The following is an 18,728-nucleotide window of genomic DNA, read 5'->3' as shown; positions in this document are numbered from 1 at the left end:
CTCTGGCATGAAGATCACTAGCAAGGGTGACCTTGGAGGCCAGTGGCTGCCTCGGTCAGCCTGGCCTACCTCACAGGGTTGTTGTGGGGATCAATTGAGGAGGGGTAGGACAGGACCGTGTGTTCCAACTTCATCTCCTTGGAGAAAAAGGTGGGCTAAGAATGAAATAAATTAAACTGAATGCAGCAGAGCAAGCCAGCTACCTTATTTATTTATTAAGTACAGTGGTACCTCGGTTTAAGTAAACAATTGGTTCCGGAAGTCTGTACTTAACCTGAAGCGTACTTAACCTGAAGTGAACTTTCCCATTGAAAGTAATGGAAAGTGGATTAATCTGTTCCAGACAGTCCGCGGAGTACTTAAACTGAAGCGTACTTAACCTGAAGTGAACTTTCCCATTGAAAGTAATGGAAAGTGGATTAATCCGTTCCAGACGGGCCCGCAGAGTACTCAACCTGAAGCGTACTTAACCCGAAGTATGAGTGTACAGTAATTGGTTCTGGAAGTCCGTACTTAATCTGAAGTGTACTTAATCTGAAGTGAACTTTCGCATTGAAAGTAATGGAAAGTGGATTAATCCGTTCCAGACGGGTCCGCAGAGTACTTAAACTAAAAGTACTCAAACCGAAGCATACTTAAACAGAGGTAAGACTGTATTCACTGCCTTTCGGCCAAAGCAGTTTATACACTTTTAAAGGACTAAAACAGATTATATAACATGTCCCTCAAAATGGGACGGGGAAGGCATTTCGGTTTAGGGGATAGGGGTGAAAAGAAAATTAAGGGGTGGGGGAATGTAGGTCTATAAAAATCACACATGCTGAGGAGAAGAAAAACAGGAGAGGGTAAATAAAGTTTTTGTCTCTTCGACTAGAATTACAGGTGCCCTGAGGCACACAAATAACACACAAAGAAGAATCCTATCTGTGGAACTCCCCGTGGCAAGGTCCACTGGATTACATTTGAAAAAACAAAAAGGGAAAGGGGGATTAATCAAAACCGCAAAGGAGAAAAAGAAATCTGTCGCTTCCTATTAATGTGAGGGTGAAATGGAACTTCCAGGTCCAGAAGCAGTCTACCCCCAAATATTGGGAGGAAAGAGCAGCAGCGGGCTATTCCCATCATGCTCAGCTTACAGGTTGCGTGGGAGGCATCTGATTGGCTAATGCAAGAAGCATGGTGCGCTGAAATAGCTTAAATTCTTATTTTAGACTTGGGCTGGGAACTCTGTGGACATTTGGACTCCAGTTCACATCAGCTGGGATGGCCAGAACACAAGAAGAGGCTGTTGGATCAGGCCAAAGGCCCATCTAGTCCCATATCCTTCTCTCACAGCGGCCAACCAACCAGAGAGAAACCGGTGAGCAGGATTTACGGGGGCAGGGCAGGGGAGCAAACTTCCAAGGCAGCTCTCAGGATCTGAGCCAAAATGATAACAACAACAACAATAGTAATAAACCCCACATCTCTTTGGCTCAAGCACACACCTTTCCAATCAGCTTTTGAAAAGAAGGAACAGCAACGGCGGAGATCTGACACGGAGGAGGCCTTTGCTTTCCTGCAAACGCAGCCGACGTGGCCACGGACTCGGCACCAACAGGGTTTGGAACACGGCAAGCAATCCAAGCAGAACGCGGCTGCCAGTTTCCGTCCAACAATCGCTGGGCAGGCGCCAGCTCTGTATCAGCGGAGGGAGGGAAGGAGGGAGGAGGAGGTGAGTCAGGTGCCCGTCAGAGGTTGGCATTCACTCCCTGGGCCCAACAAACAGAGAGGGGAAAGGGGGGGGGCTCCCATGAACCTCCACCCATCCACCCGCTGATGTACCTGGTCAAGTGACCACCGTGGATTCGGAATCGCTGGGAAAGCGAGAGCCCCAGGAATGTGAGGCCTCTCTGACCCTTCCCCAGCTACAGACTCATGACTTCAGCTCCACATGATTTACTTATTTTAATGAGAGTCCTTTGGCTTTTTAGGAAACTAGGAATCTGCTTTATGCCCAGGCAGGACCATTTCCCAGGCCTAACTTGTGATAGACTGAACCTGGGACCTTCTGCACACAAAGCAGATGTTCCGCCATGGGGCTACGGCCCTTCTCAGACAGGAATAAAGTGAGACTCCAGTCCTTGTGGTTACGGACAAAAATGGCTGGTTTAAACACGGGCACAAGAAGCAGCCTTGCAAGCAGTAAAGCCATTGCTCCGTCAAGCACAGCAATGCTTGCCCTGACCGGCAGTGGCCCTCCAGGCTTTGACAGGTGTTTTTGCCAGCCTCACCTGGATATCGAACCTGGAGATCTGCCACTGAACTGTTGTCCTTCCACTAAACAGAATCAAGATCCTAGTCCTCATGGTTCTGACTTAAACCAGAACATAGAAAGCTAGCCTATCAGATTATCACTGCATCTACGGTAGCTCAGTATTGTCTGCACAGACTGGCAGCAGCTCTCCAGGGTTTCAGCCAGGGGACAGGAAGCAGCCCTTCCTGCAGATGCCACTGGGGATGCAATGTACAACTTCCGCACGCAAAAGATGTGCTCTAACCACTAGGCAATGACCCTTTCCTAAATCTGCACAAAGCCAGGAGTACATATTCAGGATTTCCTCCCGCCTAATCGGCACCCAGCGATCCCAAGCATGCAGATTTTCAAAAAGAGCGTAAGCAAATCCTCCTGTGTTTGGGGCCAACCACCCCCTCATCTCGCTTTCTATCTGGTTTGTTTGTTGTTGATTTTGTACAGCAAATTGAAAACCAAGATGAATAATTGCTGGAGATGTGGAGCATCTCCATATACCGTTATTTTTTGGGGGGGGACGGACGACGACTCCTATTTCCAAAATTAGGAGCCCATGTGCCAATGCAGCCTAAGATATTGCTGCTTGGATATTTAAACAGAGAGAGATCAAGAGGTGGAAACCAATTTGATTAGTGCAGCAAAAATATTAGTTGCAAAAATTGGAGGGAAAGCTTCATACACTCCCCCCCCCCGAGTGCACTTAATCTGGAGCACAGTGAAAATGGTCAAGTTAATTTAACACAGAAGACTCCTGTGGAAGCAAAACAACCAACCACATTTATGGAAAAACGGGTCGCTGTTATGTGTTGGCTCAGCCAGTATAATGACATGTGATGTTCTCAGATTATTGTAAAGTTTTTTTGTTGGAAGTTTAGTCAGTGTATTGCAGAAGTACAGTACTGCGAACTTTAAAAATATCAATGATTTTGTAAATTAAAAACAGGTTTACAAACTACAATTTCCATTGAAATACACACACACACACACACACACACACACACAAAATCAAAGCATAGAATAGGAAACATATTGAGGCCTCCAATCCAATAAATATTTCATCCTAGTGTTAAGCCCAAACTGAATACAGTGGACCTACAACAGTGTCAATCACACAACTATCCAACCGAGTCACTGTTTCCTAAGAGTTTCCCAGCAACGGGAAAAATAATAAAACAGATCGAAACTTCTCTGGAAGTCTACCTCTCTGAATCGAACAACCATAGAATTCTAGTGTCCAAAGGGACCTCAAGATGTCATCTAGCACAGCCCCCTGCAAATGCCAGGAACTTCCTAAAACAGCATGCAAAGAGAGCGAAGCCTAGTGAAATCTTTGCACATCTGGGGGGGGAAATGCAGAGCGTCGGCTGTCACCAGAAATTCCCCGGAGCTCAGAGCCTAGGAAACCAGCCCCCTCCTGGGGAAGAAATATATACAGATGCCTGACCAATCCCATAATCTACAGCTCATTATTTCAATCCTCTCTAGATCATTAGCGCAACAAGATTTGCACAGAGGAGCATAACCTCTACAGCAGAGTTCACGTTATGCAGAGCACGATTCTTAGATGCGATGCAATATTGGAAAATCAGTTGTTTTCAATGAAGATCTTAAAAACTACACGGGCAAGACAAATCTCCTGACAGATATAGAATGAATCTATTTTCTAGTAAAGATTTGTATAGAGAAAAAAAGTGGAAACCTAAATAATAAAAATGAAATGCGTATAGACCACCGAAATGTAAAATAGCAGAATGAGAATACTTGGAAGTCAAACACTTGGGTGTATTCACGTTGGATATGTATACGTAATGTATGTATTGTATGTAATGTACTGTATTGTCTATTCTTAAGCTTAATAAAATATTAAATATTTCTTTTTTAAAAAAGGAAAATCAGTCGTAAGGATTTAAGACTAGAGGTCTGCAGATCCAGCCTATGAAAGAAAAGAGGGAGCGGTGACAAGACAGTTATCTTCAAACATCTATAGATAAAGCAAGCTTGTTTTCCGAGTTAGCAGGACAGGAACTAACGGATTCAAATAGCATGAATTGAGATTTTGACTTAAAACCAAAAACATGAGCTGTTGAGACAGTGGAACGAACTCCCTCGGAAGGTTGTGGACTCTCCTTCCTTGGAGGTTTTTAAACAGAGGCTGGATGGCCATCTGTCAGGGATGCTTTAGTTGAGATTCCTGCATTGCTGGGGGCTGGACTAGAGGACCCCCAGGGGTTCCTTCCAGCTCCACAAGTCTATGATTCTACAACAAAAAAAATCCATCTAGTCCAGCTCCCCAGAGGCCATTCGGGAAACCATGAGCAGGGCAGGAAGGCAACGTACAGCCCTCCTCTGGCTCCCCACAATCTGGTGTTCTGAGGTATGCTGCTACTGAACATGGAGGCTCCACTGAGCCATAACTACTAAAAGCAGCTGGGCCCACGTGACACACACACTAAACACAACACAATTATTTCTTATGACAACGATCATTGTTACCTTTAGAGATCCTCTGATGGGGTATGTAATGGGGTCACCCACAGGCCCCTAAGATTTGAGCAACCATTACTAGGGACTGTGCCTTTCTTTATTTATATCCCGCCTGTTTCCCCACCCCACCCTGAAAGCAGTTCAAGGCAGCACACCCACTTCTCACCCTCCTCTGTTTTATCTTCACAACAACCCTGCGAGGCAGGTTTGGCTGAGATATAATGAGCGGCCCAAGGTGATATGGCCAAGTGGGATTTGAACCTTGGTCTCCTCCCAGGTCCAAGTCCAGCACTCTTAACTACCACCACACACCAGCTCTCTCCACAGGCTCTGCCCTGTGGAGATCCCTGCCACAGGTCCGGCAACAATCGTTCCAGCCTTCCCCAAACTCTGCTCTTCAGACGGGCTTTTGCAGCGTGTGTGCTTTTCGTTTGCTGATGTTTTGGCTGCAGGTGCTTAGAGAGGCCCGATTCAGGGAGCAATCTGAAACCGCCACACCTCGGACTTGCATCATCGATCCGTCCTTGCAGGTGCATGGAATTCCAGAGGCATGAGAGCAGCCCTTCACCTGTTGTGCAATGACTCGCCGTCCCGGGTAAATAGCAGCGATCGGTACGGCAGGAATGTCCTTGCCACACAGGAAGGAGAAGGGCCTGCAGTCGCTCTCGCTTTCTCCAGGCAGGCTCGTCCCCTGCGCCACAGCGCGGGCTCAGGATCTGAAGACTGTGGGAAGGTTCAGGGCAGAGAGAGGAAAGTACTCCAGCCCAGAGCACGTAGTTAAACTGCAGAACTCCCTTCCACAGGAGGCAGCGGTGGCCGTTTCTCAGCAGAAGAGTTTAGGAAAGGAGCAAGGGACCTCAGACCTCTCTAACTTGACTCAGACACCAACACAACTCCCCTCCTCAAGCCATGCTCCGCAGGTCCCTTAGGTAATTTTACCTGGCTGGAACCTGTCCCTTGAACTAGGAGACCGCCTAGCGCTTGCCCAAGATGGGGATGGGGACGGGGACAAGTTCACACCATACCTTTAAAGCACATTTTAAAAAGATGGGTTCCCCCAGTGTATCCTGGGATCTGTAGTTTCTCCCCTCGCAAGGCTACAGTTCCTAGCATCCTTGTACGACGACAACACCGCAGCAACCTTGCAATGCTGGCTAAAGTCATTTGATTTCGGTTTTGCCAAAATCATGATTCTTTGGGGAAGGGAGTCGCGGGCTTTAAATGTGTGTTTGGGGTGCTTCCGATGTCTGGTGCAGATGTGCCCTGAATCCTCAGCGGCTCACTGAACTCAGACATTTTGGGGGAATCCCAAACCGAGAGGTAAGAAAGAGCCCACACCCAAAATGCAGCCCTTCGGCCTGAAAATGGTTCCCTGCCGTGGTTTAGGAGGATGTGCTGGGCGTGCATTTCAGGTTTTATCATTCCGCAGGCAAGGAAAGCAAAAAAGAACAAAACCCCGAGCGACGTTAATCATAAGCCACGCTTCCCAAAGAGAAACAAGGCATAGAAATTGCTTCCTGCTTTTTCGGATGCCCCTGAAGCATTCCTCAGTGTGTGTGCTACCAGAGCATTAAAAAAATCACTCATTCCCCGCCCCCTCCAAAATATCCCGGCAGACAATTACTAAGAGTGTCTTCCAAAGGTGAGGCTTTCAATGGGGGAAAGTAGGTGAGTTTTGACCCCCCGGGAAGAGGGCGTTCAAAACCCCAGCTGAGCCACAGCTTCCTAGTCTGGGACCAGCTGCCAACATGGCCAACATGGCCAAAGACCAGCGCCTGCACCTCTTCGAAAGCCATTCAGGTTGGTGGAGGGAGCTGCTTCCTCATCACAACAACCTTGTGAGGTAGGCTGAAGCTATTTAATTTCAAATTTGTGGCGGGGGGAGGTTTCTGGGCGAAAATGGAAGAGTGGGAAATTATGTAGTTAAGTTTCAGTATTATTAAATTTATTTAAAGCCTCTTTCCATAAAAAAAAAGACTCAGGGCTCCTTGCAAAAGGTGAGGATATGCAAATATTAAAATTTTAAAAGTATACAATTCTTTTTAAAAAACGCCACCCACCATTTTGTGGTCACACTGTTCCAACCTGGAGACAAGGAACTAACAGCAGCCAAGTTGTGTTTTTTTAACCACATACAGAGGAATTTTTAAATACTTTCTTCCAACAGAAACCCGAACCTTGTGGGAAAAAAAACAAAAAACCAGCCTTACAGGTTGGAGTGGGATAAGGGGAAGGGGGTGAAATTAGTTTGGGAAGAAAATAAAGTCAGTTTCTTTGCCAAAACATTGGACTGTGAAGCCAGTATAAAAGGGGATTTTATCCACCAGGATCTCGAGAACTTGGCAGCCAATCCTGAGGTTGTGACCCTAGGCTTACCTGGGAGCAAGTCCCATTGAACTCAGTGGGGCTTGCTTCCGAATAGATATGGGGATAGGATTGCATTGTTAGGGGGTAAAGAACATTAGAAATCTGGCTGTGATTATGACAGAACTAACGAAACGTGCTATCTGGAAAGGGAGGTGTGTTCTGAATATTTTCCTCATGTGTACACACTTACATGATGATGCAGCCAAACCCCGCTCAGGAGGTTTTATATCAAGGAAAGTAGCAGGAAAATCTAGCAACCATGAGCATACTTTACGTTTTATTTTATTTTTAGGGGAGTAATCCCCAACACCTTCCCCAGAGGTGAAATAAGGACAGCATTTATATTATCAGAGACAGGGATATGCAAGTCTCTTGGTTCCACTGCCTTCCGATCTGTGAAATGGCTATATTTTAAACCAGGGGTGTTTGCGGAGGTGGACTTTTGTGACAGGAACAAGGTTTCTCAAATGATGCATCTGTGACAAGGTCAGCGCAAGACCAGCAGGTGACCTCAATTTGATCACCTCTCAGTTTCTTGACAGTTGGCTAAACTTTTAAGCTGGCGACACCCTGAAAGTATGACACTCGGACACCACCCTTAACCAGAAGTACCAGACCCGTCACTCAAGGCTGCAGGCGAACAGTGGAATTATTCAGATTTTTGGCAACTCGCAAAGGACTCAGGTTATCATCGCCAGCCGTGGAAACTACCACTTGAGAGTATCGCCTTCAACACAGAAGCTCAGGCAGGCAAAGAGTTGGAACATTAAAATTTTAAAGGCATCGCATTACAGAAGGGAGGTGCAAGGTTCAGCTCATGCCAGGGCTTGAGCCTGAAACTGAAGAGATTAACAAAAATACAAACCCATCAAGATAGATGCATGTTGGGGCTCTTGTCTTTAGCAAGCAAGTAATTTTGGAGACACCCCCCCCCCCGAGGGATGTAATCTCACATAATGATCAGATACTGTATACAGTATTCTCTACGATGTGCGCAGAAAAAAATATAGATGCTACATACAGGGACACAGGTAGCAGCTGCCTTTTACGGAGTCAGAAAACAGGTCCATCTAGCTCAGTATTGCCTACACTGACTGGCAGCAGCTCTCCAGGGTTTCAGGCAGGGAATCTTTTCCAGCCCTTCATGGGTATGCCACGGATTGAACTATCTGCCAAATTATACAAACACCATAGGCATGAGGCACAACATTCATACCAAGCTTTCATTTAAGTTATTTTATAATAATAATAATGATAATAATAAAAAATTTACTATTTATACCCCATTCATCTGGCTGGGTTTCCCCAGCCACTCTTGTTAAAAGGAGTGTGTGCCGATTGTATGACTCATACAAGATGCCTAAGGTGGTGGTATAGAGAAACTTTGGACTTGTATTTCCCACAGAACAGCCCCATCCCATGTTATCTAGCAAACCAGTGATGTGTCAGGACATTAATATAAAAGATTCCATCAGGATTTTAGGATTCTGGATCCGGAGGGGGCTGTTTCTTTAACAGCACAAGGCCTGGAAACTTGACCTCCCTAGCCACGTTGGTTCATTTTATATATTTTTAGAAACCCTTCCTCTCAGCAGGGCAAGAATTGATATCGATCGCCCTTCATTTGCCCTCTCGGCTGCTGACCTTTGACAGCAGCTCCTGCTGAAGCCGAAATCTCCAGGGGGCTGGCCCTTGTGGATTTATTTATTTTATTCAAAAAAAAAAAAAAAGGTCAGCAGTTTAGCTAGATCTAAGTTCCCGCGCTTACTTTATCCAAACAGGATTTGACAATGGGCAAATTCTTTGCAGAAATAGCCAATTAAGCAATGAGGTCTCCCAAATGGATGCAAGAAACCGCAACCCCCATCAACTTAAAAGCAGCAGCCCCAGACACTGGGATATTGTTCTCCATTCATGGGGAAAACTAGAGTTTCATCCTTTACTCTAGTTTCAATCAGGTGATTGGTGGGGGTGGGAGGACATACACACTGAAGGTGTAAGAGGAAACCTCAAACTGAATACCAGTGGTCGAAATTCCTACAAGCACATACAAATCGGAGAAAAGACAAATTCTGCAGTCACTTTGGAACTAAGGCTGCAATCCTAATCCTACTTACCTGGAAGTAAGCCTTGGTGAATTCAATAGGTCTTATGCAGTGCTTTTTGCCTAGAAAGAAAAATGGCCAGTACTCTGTACTCTTGAGTACCCCCAGAAAAGAGCACTAGACTTATGTCCGAGTTGATAAGGTTCTGATTGGGCTGCAAGTTAACCTATCTCCCCAACCCTGGTCCTAATACAGTGGAACCTTGGCTCCCAAATGCCTTAGGAGCCAAATTTTCCGGCTCCTGAATGAATGAAAACCAGAAGTTTTGGTTTTCGAACGTTCTTTGGAAGCTGAACGCCCATCACGGCTTCTGGTTGTTGTTTTTTTGCAAATTTGGGAGTGGGACGGGGGGGGGGAGATAACCACAGCAGGATTTAGCAACAGAGGGGATTCATGGTGAGGAGGGTTGTTTCCAGTTAGAAAAAGCTTTTTGGGGGGGTAGAGAAAGAAAATGATTCCCATCTATCAGCAATGCAAAGATTTGCTCTATGTATCAGGGAACCTGAGCCCTGCCATTTGTACCAGAGCCAGTGGCACAAATGGCTAGAGTGTTGGACTATGACCTGGGAGACCAGGGTTTGAATCCCCACGCAGCCACTAGGTGCCCTTGGGCCATCACCATCTCTTAGCCTAACCCACCTCACAGGGTTGTTGTAAGGATGAAATGGGGGTGGGGGGGAAGCATCTTGAGTTCCTTGGGAAAAGGTGGTGTATGAATGTAATAACAATATATAATGTTGTTGGATTCCAAATCTCCAGCACAGCCAAGTGGCCAGGAATGATGGGAATTGTAGTTCAGCAACACCTTGAGGGCATCAGGTTCCCTATCTTTTGAGAGAGCAAATCTTTGCATTGCTGATATAGCTGGGGTCGTTTCCTTCCTCCACCCCCACCTCAAGCACATTCCAAAAGGTCACGTAGTCAAAGGCCTCTTTTAATCCCTTCCTCCCCAGGGCAAAGGAGCAACACCAGATTTGCCTTTAACTGTGGGGTTGTGTTTTTTTTAAGAACCCTTTGCTGCTTCTTGGATAGGAAGAAAGTTGTTTTATTCATTTTATATATATTGAGCCTTTCCTCCAAGGAGCTCCCTGTTTTATCCTCTCAGCAACCCTTCTTTCTAGGTAGGTTTGTGCAGACCCAACAGGTTAAGCTAAGAGGCTGTGCATGGGTGATTTGAACCCTGATCTTCCAGGTGCAGTGGTTAGGAGTGTTGGACTAGGACCTGGGAAGCCAGGGTTCAAATCCCCTTAAAGGTAAAGGGACCCCTGACCATTAGGTCCAGTCGTGACCAACTCTGAGGTCGCGGCGCTCATCTCGCGTTATTGGCCGAGGGAGCCGGCGTATAGCTTCTGGTTCATGTGGCCAGCAAGACTAAGCCGCTTCTGACGAACCAGAGCAGCACACGGAAACACCGTTTACCTTCCCGCTGGAGCGGTACCCATTTATCTACTTCCACTTTGACATGCTTTCGAACTGCTAGGTTGGCAGGAGCTATACTGCTACCAGTATAAAGCTTGCTGGGTGACCTTGGGCCAAGTCTCTGCATTTCAGTCTAACCTACCTCACAGGGCTATTGTAAGGATAAAATGCAGATGGAGGGGAGAACTATGTTCACCATCTTTAGATCCCTGGAGAAAAAGCAGGATATAAATGCTGCGACAAATGAATAATATTAATAATAGAATAGGGATTTGGAGCTTGCAATCAGGGGTTATTACGAAGCCAGGCAGAAAACCTCCCAAGAGAGAGGCAAATTAATGGAAGGTAAGTCTATCACTAGCTAAATAGAGCCTCCATGTTTGGACACAGTATATCTTTGATTGCCATAACTGGGACATGGCTCTCTGGACCCCTGATCTAATCTAGCAAGACTCTCCCATTCTCAGTAGCCATAATGCTTGGGAATGGCACCTCCATCTTCCAAGACACACTACCTCTGAAAACTAAATGCTGCAGTCAGGCAATTGGGGGTGTGGGGGTGTGCTCCCATTGTGCCCCTCTTTCTAGTCACTGTGGAAAATAGGGTGCTGGATTAGACCCCAGCAAGGCTGATCTTAATTCGTTTTGTTTCACCAGTGGTTTATGCACATACTATAAATGCATCAGTCAGTTACTCTTCCCTTCCACCCAAAGAGTTCTGTGATGCTCCTAGGCTTGCACATGTCTCTTCTAGCATCTAGTTCGGGCTTCCTCAACCTCAGCCCTCCAGATGTTTTGAGACTGCAATTCCCATCACCCCTGACCACTGGTCCTGCTAGCTAGGGATCATGGGAGTTGTAGGCCAAAAACATCTGGATGGCAGAGGTTGAGGAAGCCTGATCTAGTTTCACAGTACTCATTTTGCGCCTCCTACCTTATAGCAATTATCAACACCAATGTGACTCTAAAAAGGCAATCCTTTACACACTTGGGAACATTAACAGGAGGCTGGCTTTGTTATTTATTGAAGAGCAAGCTTGGAGTGGGGAAAAAAAGAGAGAGAGGCCTGCCTTCACAATCAAAGCATCCCTTGCAGTAAAAGAAGGCTATGACCAGAGAGCTAATAAGAGGAGGATTTTATCCAGAGTTGGTGGTTTATGGAACCATCAGACACCAATTCCATACCCATCGCATCAAAAGAAATCATCCCCAAAACTGCTGCAAAGTTTGAAGCCTTATCTAACACAAACAGACCCCCTTCCAGGATCAAAGTCCCTTTTTGGCTGTATATACACTACCAGCTTAAAAAAAACCAGCTAGGTTATTCTTTTTTCTCAATTTGGATCAAAGCTGCACCAGAATACAGTATTTCAAAAGGAACGGCAGGCTAAGATACGGCTTTTGGCTGACATCTTGTATACACCAACCTTGGTCAAGCGGGCAGCCTCAGAGTGGCTTTCACTCATGCGGTTTGTGGCTCACAGTGCAATCCTGATTTACACCAGAGAAAACCCACTAGTGGGTTTCTCCCACAGTATTCTGAAGGCGCATCTAACTTAAAACCTTCTCCAGCCCTTCTGGGTTCATTTATAGTTAGACAGCAGAAAACGCCACCTCCTTTCCTGCTATCCTGCACCAACCCATCAGGCAAACAGGGCTACGTTGACGTAAGATGTGATGGAATAACATGGTACTAGTCCCTAAGAACATAAAGAAACTATTACACTCCCTATTCCCACTTTATGCAGAAGGAAACCAAGCAAAAATTTCAAAGTTCCCAGGCACCAGAACCAGGCATCAACATTTAGGCTCCTGGAATTTCTGCCGGCTCGTGCTAGTTAGCCCCACAGAGAGGCCAGTCCACACCGTTCAGAAAGCAGCATGCCAACAAAGCATTCCTCCCCAGAGTTATGTCAGTTGGCGTTTTAAAGGTGTTCCACTATGGGAAAATATAGCCAAAATGGAAGAAAGAGGAAGCACAGCCCCTCCCTGTGACAGCAATCTTGGAGGGGGAGGGGGGATTTGAGACAAGGGGGAGCAAAATTCCAGGTGTGGGGTGTAGCTGTAGGGCGAATGCAGTGTGCACAGGGCAGAAAATCAGGATTGCAATTGTGTTGTGTGTGTGTGGGTATATGTGTGAGAGAGAAAGTGCCAGACAGTGACAGATTATGGGGGCATTCTCTGGGGCAGGATAGTGACCATAAACACACACACTCTCTTTATCTGTGTGACACAGTGTGTGTACACACAGGAAGTATTTATCACAAATGGTGTACCACACCCCTAGATGGTGGGGGTATAAAACCAGAAACAGCACGAGAGGATTGTATTCAATGTTAGTCCCACTCTAGAAATTAACAGGCTCCACAAACAGTGCCAGATTTAGGGCAACACGGGTGCTTCCCCTGCACAGGGCGCTGAGCCAAGGGGGTGCAGAACAATAATACATAAAAAAAGAAATTATTGTGAAAATAATAAATATTTAGAGGTGGGCATCAAATTTGTCCTTGCTTCAGGCACCATATTACCAAAGTCCACCCCTGTGACTAATGCAAGTCCATAAATTCTAATGGGTCAAATTAGAACTTAGTTGGATGCAACCCAGAAATCCCAGTGATAAAAATCAGTGTTAGGTACTTAAACTGGGGGGGGGGGGCGGGACGGGGGGGGCAGTGTCTCCTGTGGGCTGGAGAGGGTGGACAGGCATGGTCTCTGAAAGCACTGGTTTTCAACCAGCAGGTCTGGAGCCGCTAGCGATTCACGGATCAATCCAATGCACGTTTGGGTTAAAAGGGTTAAAAAGTTGAAGACGAGGACAAATCAGATCCTGCCCGGTGAAAAAACGGAGAGTGCAGTTGTGCCAGGAGAAAGGGAGACTGCCTGGATTTCTTTCCAAGGAAACATAGTAACTCTTTAAAAGACGGCGGGGAGGGGTGACACCAATAGCAGCTGGAAGCAGGAGGGCTTATAACAATTAATAATGGCATGCACAAACTCCCCCGAGACTGAAAGGAGATGCTATAGTAGCTAAGGTGGAGGGCTGAGGAAGGGCAAAAATGAGGATGCGGAGGTACAGCACCCTAACCCGCCCCCCACTCCATAGGCAGCAAATAAAAGCAGCCGCTGGGCGTTGGGGAAAGACCCTTAAACACAAGGGGGCGCCCGTCCTCGCTTAGGGACAGTGAACAGGGGAAGGGTAGAAATTGGGGTGGGGGGGGCGATACCCATAAAAGGATATGGGGTGGGGCGCACGGCTGGGACCGCTGCTTTCAAAAGGAGGGTTGGAAGGGAAGGAGAGAGCGTTATTCACAATCAAAAAGGGGTTTTTTCATAGCCCTACTCACCCTCTTGGTTCCTCCTCAGCCGCCCCCACCTGCCCCGCTCGCGCTCGCCTCTCACACCTTCTGCGCCTCTGCCCGGGCGGGCTCAACCTGTTACCTGAGCCAAGCGTCGGGGCCACGCCCACCCGGCTTCCCATTGGCTCTGCTTCTCTGGGAGGCCCGGCCCCTTCGCTCGTCCGCTCCCTCCCTCCCCGGGCGACCGCGCTCCCTCCCTTCTCCAGTCCCCCGCCCCCCCTCTTCTTTCTCCCCTGCCACCAGCTTGGTAGGCGTGGCATAAGCGGCTACACGTCATCAGGCGGGAATTGAGAGGGCTGGACCACGAACGGGAGGGAGAATAAAAATGGCTGCCGAGTTTCGGGCGAGGGGGCGGGGCTGGAACGAGCCCTTAGCAACCGGGCGGTGAGGCTGCCTCGTCCTTAGCAACCAGTCCAGGCCTTGGCCTTTCAGGAAAAATGGCATTTTATTTTTTGAAATTTGTTGTTTTAAAAGAGCCTTTGTTTTGGCTAAGTGTGGAAAACATCTTCTTAAAAACTGAAAATAAAGATAGCTGTGTTGTGTGGCCCATTTATATTACACACACACACACACACACACATGAATACATACATATGTATACAAATATGCATGTATGTATAAACATACATATATGAATACATATATGTACTGTATACATATACATATATGTATAATATATATACATGTATTTGTTGTTGTTTAGTCGTTTAGTCGTGTCCGACTCTTCGTGACCCCATGGACCATAGCACGCCAGGCACTCCTGTCTTGCACTGCCTCCCGCAGCTTGGTCAAACTCATGTTCGTAGCTTCGAGAACACTGTCCAACCATCTCGTCCTCTGTCGTCCCCTTCTCCTAGTGCCCTCAATCTTTCCCAACATCAGGGTCTTTTCCAAGGATTCTTCTCTTCTCATGAGGTGGCCAAAGTATTGGAGCCTCAGCTTCACGATCTGTCCTTCCAGGGAGCACTCAGGGCTGATTTCCTTAAGAATGGATAGGTTTGATCTTCTTGCAGTCCACGGGACTCTCAAGAGTCTCCTCCAGCACCATAATTCAAAAGCATCAATTCTTCGGCGATCAGCCTTCTTTATGGTCCAGCTCTCACTTCCATACATCACTACTGGGAAAACCATAGCTTTAACTATACGGACCTTTGTCGGCAAGGTGATGTCTCTGCTTTTTAAGATGCTGTCTAGGTTTGTCATTGCTTTTCTCCCAAGAAGCAGGCGTCTTTTAATTTCGTGACTGCTGTTACCATCTGCAGTGATCAAGGAGCCCAAGAAGGTGAAATCTCTCACTGCCTCCATTTCTTCCCCTTCTATTTGCCAGGAGGTGATGGGACCAGTGGCCATGATCTTGGTTTTTTTGATGTTGAGCTTCAGACCATATTTTGCGCTCTCCTCTTTCACCCTCATTAAAAGGTTCTTTAATTCCTCCTCGCTTTCTGCCATCAAGGTTGTGTCATCTGCATATCTGAGGTTGTTGATATTTCTTCCGGCAATCTTAATTCCGGCTTGGGATTCATCTAGTCCAGCCTTTCGCATGATGAATTCTGCATATAAGTTAAATAAGCAGGGAGACAATATACAACCTTGTCGTACTCCTTTCCCAATTTTGAACCACTCAGTTGTTCCATTACCAGTTCTGACTGTAGCTTCTTGTCCCACATAGAGATTTCTCAGGAGACAGATGAGGTGATCAGGCACTCCCATTTCTTTAAGAACTTGCCATAGTTTGCTGTGGTCGACACAGTCAAAGGCTTTTGCATAGTCAATGAAGCAGAAGTAGACGTTTTTCTGGAACTCTCTAGCTTTCTCCATAATCCAGCGCATGTTTGCTATTTGGTCTCTGGTTCCTCTGCCTTTTCGAAATCCAGCTTGCACTTCTGGGAGTTCTCGGTCCACATACTGCTTAAGCCTGCCTTGTAGAATTTTAAGCATAACCTTGCTAGCGTGTGAAATGAGCGCAATTGTGCGGTAGTTGGAGCATTCTTTGGCACTGCCCTTCTTTGGGATTGGGATGTAGACTGATCTTCTCCAATCCTCTGGCCATTGCTGAGTTTTCCAAACTTGCTGGCATATTGGGTGTAGCACCTTAACAGCATCATCTTTTAAAATTTTAAATAGTTCAGCTGGAATATCATCACTTCCACTGGTCTTGTTATTAGCAGTGCTTTCTAAGGCCCATTTGACTTCACTCTCCAAGATGTCTGGCTCAAGGTCAGCAACCACACTATCTGGGGTGTACGAGACCTCCATATCTTTCTGGTATAATTCCTCTGTGTATTCTTGCCACCTCTTCTTGATGTCTTCTGCTTCTGTTAGGTCCTTACCACTTTTGTCCTTGATTATGGTAATCTTGGTAATCTTTATGGTAATCTTTGTACAAAATGTTCCCTTCATGTCTCCAATTTTCTTGAACAGATCTCTGGTTTTCCCCATTCTATTGTTTTCCATGTATATGTATGTATATATGTGTGTGTGTATATATATATATAATCCATTTTAAAAACGCAGGCCATTTTTTATTTTTAAGAAAGTCAACATTTTGAGGCTTAATAAAGGTCTTCAGGGTGGCACAGGGCCCTTTTGTCATTTTGCTACAACACACTGTCAAAGCTACAGTGGGTGAGGGAGGGGAAAGCACTCTGGACATGCTCCATGGAACCCTTATTTTTGTTTTGCATATTCCAAGGCTGGATCTTGGCCTCACATACTGGCTAGGCTGCCATTTGGGTCAAAACTGAAGCCTTGACAAATCCCCACAGCTGGGAGATTGACATGTGGTCAACAGCAACTCTTGCTGGATAACCAGCCTGCCAAAAACTGAAGGGTTGGTGGGATAAGAAGAACCCTGCTCAGTTCCCTCATATGCCCCTTTCCTTGATTCCTGGTGGCTATCCACGAGGCCAGAATGACATTTTGTCTTAAATAAGCTGGGTTTGACTTGGGGGCCACTAGTTCCTGACCCCCTGATTTAAAATCGCTCTCGATGTGGCTGCATTGGCGACTGCAGGAAAAGTTCTCGAGCCGAACTTCTTAAGTCTGGGCAAAGAGTATCTCAGGACAGCTGGCACTGGCGAGGGAGACTCTTCCCCAAGAGGGATGAGGCCATCGAAGACGAAGCCTTTTCCGCTCGAGATCAATGTATGAACTCTGCAACCCTCTTGCAAACAAACAGCCCTTCAGACATGGCCGTGGCTGACCCCATTCGGATAGCATGTCGATTTGATTTTGGGTAGTGAGCCCAGAAGTTAAGAAAACATTGCCGTGAGCCACATCTGAGGGTGCCTGAGAGATCAGATTAGATCCTTGATGGGGAGAGCAAAAGTTTAAAGAGACGTCTCCAGCTACGGCTGCCCAGGCAATTCTCCTCTCTAACTGCGACCAGATTTAAGATTCTTCTTGACACTTTCTGGCTCAACCAGTCATTAATTTCGGGGGTTTTAAAGATATATTTATAAAAGTGCAATGTTTATTATTCACTGCTCACAGTTCATAAATAAACAGCTCAGGGCAGCAAAGGGTTCTGTGTAGCTCGAAAGCTTTCACGCTCCCAAAGTACAGCACGGACCTAAATTGGTCTAGCCAAGAGAGAAAACTTTCACCTCCTTTGTGTCTCCTATCCCTGTAAAGCCCTCAACTGTGGGCTACCTGAAGTAACAGCATCACTACGAAGGAAGGGATCCACTGCCTGTCACTCTCTGCTCCAGCCTCCATGCCTACCAAACTGGCAACACCGAATTCTGCGCTGTTATATGTCAGGTGCCATTGGAGCAGTTCATTATTCCCGATTGAGGTGCAAGGCACCTTTAGCCACCATCAGAAGAGAAAACTCCTGTTGCATCTCTGTGAGAGCCCCTGTTCTGAGCCCCTGCTCTGCTTCCTTCAAAGAAGGAGTCATGCCCACAAATACAGGAGATACTCTCTTTGACCGTGGGAACGTTCTAAAATAAAATATGTGGAAGGTAAGTGTAAAAGTGAAGTTGTGCTTCCAGCTCAGTCCAGAAACTATTCCGTCACTTTCTAAACCATTGGTGATGCTGGCACAGCCGCGGAGAAGCTTTGCGGAGTCTGGCTTGAGCATTACCGCTCCTGACACCTGGATGTGTAGCTCACCTCACAGATTTCCCCTTCCGGACGGCAATGTAAAGACAGCACGCCACCTCTCACCTTGGGCTCCTGTCAGGCCTGCCTCCTTCCCTTCCACTGACCATTTTATCACTTGCCACCACTGCCAAGAATTTCCCCGAAGGGCCTCTTCCTCCACAGCAGGCAGCAGCGGAGAATGGCGGAAAAGAACAACCGGATCGACAGAGCCAAGGTGGGCAAAGAACAGGTATGACTCGATCTGGACCAGCCTGTGTTTTCACGGTGGCGGAGAAGCTTGGTCTGCTTTTCTGCCCTGGGCCTCGCATATACACAACTCCCCGGGAGCCGGACGACTCGCAGCAGAACAACGCATTCCTTTCCTTTGGCCCTAACTACTTCAATTTGCCAGACCTGTTGCCGGAGAGAACAAATTAAGAACAAGTGTTTATTGTCTGCTGCTGCGGTAGGGGAGCCTGTTCTCTCTCCAGAGCAGCAGTTGGGAAGTTTGAACCTGGCTCCCACAACAGATTAAAGCAGGGAATGTGGTTATTCGATCATCCCAACGGTGGCTGCCCCAGTTGCCCACAGCTGAAGAGTCTAAGGCAGGATTTTTTT

General features: G+C 46.8%; 1 protein-coding gene across 2 annotated transcripts in view; it reads right to left on the bottom strand.

Moving 5' to 3' along the window:
* Positions 1–14,126, bottom strand: part of CGN (cingulin) — a 50,616-nt gene extending 36,490 nt beyond the window's left edge. Inside the window, exon 1 of one of the 2 annotated variants that reach the window (XM_035097881.3) lies at positions 14,013–14,126. The gene's annotated coding sequence lies outside the window, so the exon portion shown is untranslated. Of the gene's footprint in view, positions 1–1,487; positions 1,620–14,012 lie in introns of those variants that run through there. The other variant, XM_035097882.3, reaches the window with a different exon arrangement.
* Between the last annotated feature and the right edge of the window lie 4,602 nt (positions 14,127–18,728).

This window comes from Zootoca vivipara, chromosome 16, assembly GCF_965207765.1.
Source record: "Zootoca vivipara chromosome 16, rZooViv2.hap1.1, whole genome shotgun sequence".
NCBI classification, from domain to species: Eukaryota; Metazoa; Chordata; class Lepidosauria; order Squamata; family Lacertidae; genus Zootoca; species Zootoca vivipara.
The sequence above is the reverse complement of the archived record's forward strand: the minus strand, read 5'-3'. Positions and strand labels throughout refer to the sequence as shown.